The sequence below is a fragment of the Lactuca sativa genome, chromosome 5, assembly GCF_002870075.4.
Source record: "Lactuca sativa cultivar Salinas chromosome 5, Lsat_Salinas_v11, whole genome shotgun sequence".
NCBI lineage: Eukaryota > Viridiplantae > Streptophyta > Magnoliopsida > Asterales > Asteraceae > Lactuca > Lactuca sativa.
Window position 1 is genome coordinate 350,266,804 of NC_056627.2, and position 5,526 is coordinate 350,272,329.

Genomic DNA, 5,526 nt, shown 5'->3' on the forward strand with positions numbered 1-5,526 from the left:
GATTTGCCATTGATCACATCCTGATAATTCCATATCAAATGTTGGTAGTTTCATGTCAAATACTAGTAGAACGACAAATTCATTATTTCGAACCAATAAAAAATCAAAACTTTAGTGATGATGATAATGTTACAAATAACCATGATGATAATTATGGTTCATATCATTTAATGAAACTTTGTTGGTGGAAATTACATTTATAAGATTTGTTCCACATTGGTAGCGAAAAGAACCTTGAACTCCCTTATAAAGTTATATATATATATATTAGGTGTAAGCCCCATGTATTACATGAGTGTATTTAAAACAATTAAATATGTATAAACATTTGAGAAATTTGAATTTATAAGAAAAATAAGAAACATATTGAATTACTAAAATTAAAGTGTTTTTTTTTTCTTTTAAATTTAAACAAATAATTTAGATAAAATAATCAAAGCAAATTAATGAGATTTTATTTTAAAATTTTGAAATTATAAGGAAAGTCAATTAATGAAATTAATATGCATTTATTATTAAACTTAAATATCATATGGAATTTAATAAAATAGGAAAACTACAAAATTACATATAGAATAAAAATTAATTCAAAATAACCACAAAATGACATGTGACAAAATGAATAAGAGTGTGATAAGTGGCAAAAAAACCTTCATTTATTAGAGAATATATATATATATATATATATATATATATATATATATATATATATATATATATATATATATATATATATATTCAAGATATTGGCATTCCACTTTAGAACTCTTGGGGTCTCCTTAACTAATTAAATTATTTTTATATACTAAATTCTGATTTTGATTTTATTTAATAATTAAATTTTATAATTTCATTTTAACTGTTTAACAGTTAATTTCAATTTAGCCGGAGATAAAAGCACTTATTAAATGCCAATGACAGTCTATAAATATAGATTATAGACACATATTTCAAGGTTGGAAAATATCACTTTCTTCTTATCTTCATATTCTTCAATTATGATAGGAACGTAGAGAATTTCGTTAGAATCAAGATTTATTTTTTTATTAAATTGTTGTATCCTTTAGATAGATTCCTAATCAGACAAATTTATGTTTTACGACACTGCAAAGCAGACTTCAATCTCCACACAAATTCGAATTTGTAATCTATTGTAAACCTACATTCAAATATATTTTTCTTGTGAATTGATTATTGTATTTACATTTAATTACAATTTTGTTTATTAAATATATGTTGTTTTGCGGATTGTATACTTATGTCCTAACATCATTAAATTCTCTTATCTATCTCATCTAACCGTGCCCTGTTTACGTAATTACGTAAATCGTGTTATATTTTTATCTCGATGAGAGTGTGGAATGTGATTTGGTTGATAATTAAATATTTATTATAAAACATATATAATTAGATATCATACTGTTTCTAGACACAACAAACAAAAGTTATGTTTCTAGTCATTGGTTATTGATATAGCGTCCCTATCACTCTATCAGGAAGATTAAAGTTGAAAGACAATTATATAAATTTTTTTATTATTCTGTGTCCGATGGACCATCAACACCTAATTATATAGCACATGTCAAATTATTTTATGATATTGTCGTTTGATTTTTTGGATTTTTAAATAACTAAAAAAATTATAATCACTAACACGTTTTATAATTCTATTTTTAGAAAGTTTAACTAACTCGATGTGTATGCCAAAACTTAATTATACTATATATTAAATTTCTCGATCCTTAGCTACAGTAAATTTGCTAAGGATGGAGCAAAACTGATCCTTCTTTATATATACATTTGGTAAAATAGGTCCTCTGCTTTTTTGGCCAAAATCGGCCCTTCAAAATTCTCTTGGTTTAGCTACAGTAGCTTACCACAGATACTGTTTATGGTTATCTTACATGGTTAGTCTACCATGGTTACCATGGTCACCGCCGCAGCCTGTTCTTCTCTTTTTTTTCCCATCGTCTCACTTCCCGATCCTTCCACCGTCTCATCTTCGAACTTCCCCACCGACTCTGTCACCTAATATCTGTTTCCACTGCTTCTCTTCTACCTCTTCACTACCGCCTCATTCTCACCGACGTATATCATCGCCTACGGCTTGCCTTCTTCGTTGTTACAAAAAAATGTCGTCGCCTGTACACTATCTCAATCAGGTACTCATCGATTTTTAACCATCAAATATTTCTTCAAAGACTCCATGCTTTCTCCTGCTTGCTTTCATCTGCTTTTCTTTCTCCACGATGTGTTCCGTATCTGCTATTCCAGTCTTTCATTCTGCCATAGCCGATGCCGACAACACCACATCCTAACTATTCCATCTCTGGTGCTTCACCGTTCATTCAGTTATCGCCTTGTAGCCTAGAACTACCAATGTTCCATCGGACGACAAGTACATCGGGATGTTACAGGAACGATGACGAACATCTTCCTGCTCCACTCTGCTTCATTTTTCATCTTCCTCTGAGTCGTCGTTGGGTTTTGGGGAAACGATGGTCGATTGGTGGATAGTAGGTTTTTTAGGGTTGCTGTTTGGCTTGCAATTTTGGGTTGGTTGGCTTACTGATTCAATAACCAATACGGGAATGTACACATTGTCGGCGGTTGTTGATTGGAAGGGTTGTTTTGGAAAGTGAGTGGCAAAAAGTCGACCGAGGAGTTATGGAATCGATAATCGCTAGGCCTCTGGAGTCCGCTCTCAAATGCTGGCTAATGTGAGATTCGTTCAACTTACAAGGACGCACAGTGCAATTCTTGAGTGAAAGTAAGCTCTAATCAACACATCTCTATTTCTATCTCTTTTAATATTTGTTTGTATTGAATTTGTGTATGTCTTCTCTATTACTCCAGTTTCGATTAACAAGAAAATTGTTATCCTACTTTGATTTCTTTCTATTTTTGGTCTAATTTTTCTTACAGATATTAAACATATATCTTTTAAACTATATACAGTTGGATTTGATTTATGCTCACAAGGTGTTTGATGTTTTGCTATCTTCCGCTCCTTTGCTCTTCGTCGCTATCTTCTTCAGGTTTTTGTTGTTTAATTTCTGTTTCTATTGTGTTTTATAGTTACTTTGATTTACAGTTCAATCACCTTTTTGTGTTGCTGTGTGAATTGTTATATGTAATTGTCCCGTTTTACTATCTTGAAATTTATATATCCAACAGATGGTAAAACACGCTCTCATGCACATATTTATTTATATGGTGAAGTTGATGATCTTAGTTGGGATTCTGATCCTTTGCCTTTGTTGCCCTTCCAGGTAATTTCGTAATTAGTGGAAGAATTTTTGCCTATAGAATGAAGTGTCTTAACTTTTTCAAATTTACCCTTATTTATTTTGTGAATTGTGGTGTTGACATGATGAGTTTATGTAGACATTATTTGGAAAACTGCAGCAGTCGAGGCTAACTAAATTTGTTTTCATGTGGTTCATGTCTAATGAAGAGGTCTTTTGGTGTGTTTTAAAGAATGATTTTGTAGCTTAGTTTATCAACCAATGCTTACTGAAATATGCAACAACTTCTTTACTATTCACGGAAATGGGTTTTGATCCTTTAGTTGTATCATGGAACTGGTAAGTTTTCCTCCCTGTGGAGTCATCTACTATTCAAATTGATCTTGAAAAGAGACCAAATTAGGATAATTTACTTTATCCATATTATTAGTTTTCTTACTCCTATTATATGGATTTTCTTAGTAATTATATGAAGATTTCTTTTATATAGGTTTCTTTCAACAGAGGCTAACCACAATAGAAAATTTTAACAAATGTAAAGGTAATGAAATCGTTAAAATCAAGGCAACTTTGTTGTTGGTCACTGACATTTTCTTTATTAAATGATTTTACAGATTGAAAAGGGCAAAATGGAGCATGGTGGGTATCATGTTTACAATTGTCTACCTGTCCTACAAATGAGTATCATCACGTTCAAAAATGAATTAGTGGAGGTATAATTTATTTTTATATTTTTTGATAATACTCTTTTCATACCAAAAAACATACAAAAATAGTAGGTTGCTTTCATTTTTAATATATAAACAATATTCTTCTTTCATTAGCATATTACTTTCACTTAAGAAAAAGCATTCCATTTTCATTAGACATAAACTTTCATTTTTAGGACAAAGACATATTGGCTGATTCTTTTGTTCTTCAAGGGCTGTAATGAAATCTGAAGTTGGATTGAATCTGTTATTTTCGTTATACCATAGGGACCATTTTTCTAATTCAGTCATTTCTTTACATGCAAATATAAACCAAAATTAAACTTTATAGCAAATTACATTTATAATTTTTCATGTAATAGTTTTGATTTTAGGGTTTCTTAGTTTTTGGTTATTTGATGCAGGTCATTTGAATAACCTTCCTGCTGCATTGCTCCACGTTTGAACCAGAGGCCCTGTTAAGGTTGGTTTACATGATTCCTAGATATACTAACAGAGAGTGTGACAACTATTAGTGAATTAAAAAATGAAAAAAATATTTATAACAGTTGGGACATTTTTATTTTGATGCTATTTATGATCGTTTTGACGATAATGTTGTTTATGTTAACGAACACTTGAGGTTCACTTTCTTATGTGCTTTCTTATGATCTTTAAAACATATAAATTTCTTTCTTATTACATATTCTCAGGTACCTCCTTCTTTCTATGGTTGGAATTTTACAACGGGGTTAAATAGGACCAACATTTTACAAGTAAATAAGGAAACAATCAGAAGGCTATGGTGTTCTTTGTGGAGGTATATTTCTTTTTTTTTTTAATTAATTTGATGTCTAATATAGCAACATGTTTTCATGTTAAACTATAGAATGAAAGTACATTTCTGTTGAAGGTGTTAAGGGGAATAAATAGGACCAACATTTTACAAGTAAATAAGGAAACAATCAGAAGGCCATGATGTTCTTTGTGGAGGTATATTTCATTTTTTTAAATTAATTTGATGTATAATATAGCAACATGTTTTCATGTTAAACTATAGAATGAAAGTACATTTCTGTTAAAGGTGTTAGTTGGGTTTTGCAGAACACAATTTCATACGAAGGTCACTCCCTTATTTCATTAAGATGGAAACCAGAAGGAATACAAATTTTAGAGTAATCACCATACATTAGATTGATTTATGGTGATTTGTTGTTGTACTGTTATGCAATTTTTTGAAATTAATGCCATTTATGTATTTTTTTAGGGACTAATCATTTCTGATGTTATTTTAAAGCATGTCGTCTCAACATTTTGTTAACATGAAATAACTAAAAGTTTTCCTTATTATAGCATTGTACTTCAAAAGTATAATGCTATAACAGAAAACCGACACCTTCCGTCCCGCGCAACGCGCGGGTAACCATCTAGTTTCTATAAATATTGTAGAATTGTAAAATAAGTAAATGTTAGGATAGATGGATAAACAAAAATGAAACCAAAGATCCAAATAGCCTAAATTATATATATATATATATATATATATATATATATATATATATATATATATATATATATATATATATATA

At 30.0% G+C, this 5,526-nt stretch overlaps 1 long non-coding RNA gene across 3 annotated transcripts; it reads left to right on the top strand.

Annotated features, from left to right (window-relative positions):
- Positions 1-1,836: 1,836 nt before the first annotated feature.
- LOC111878712 (uncharacterized) lies at positions 1,837-5,214 on the top strand. 3 transcript variants are annotated; one of them, XR_006192054.1, is made up of 10 exons: positions 1,837-2,162; positions 2,353-2,770; positions 2,959-3,038; positions 3,178-3,587; positions 3,739-3,789; positions 3,863-3,961; positions 4,363-4,421; positions 4,651-4,757; positions 4,851-4,930; positions 5,042-5,214. It is a non-coding gene; the product is annotated as an uncharacterized LOC111878712 (long non-coding RNA). The 3 variants fall into 3 exon arrangements; XR_006192055.1 differs by having other exon boundaries at positions 3,178-3,272; positions 3,458-3,789; XR_002845859.2 differs by having other exon boundaries at positions 3,178-3,789.
- The last annotated feature ends 312 nt before the right edge of the window (positions 5,215-5,526 follow it).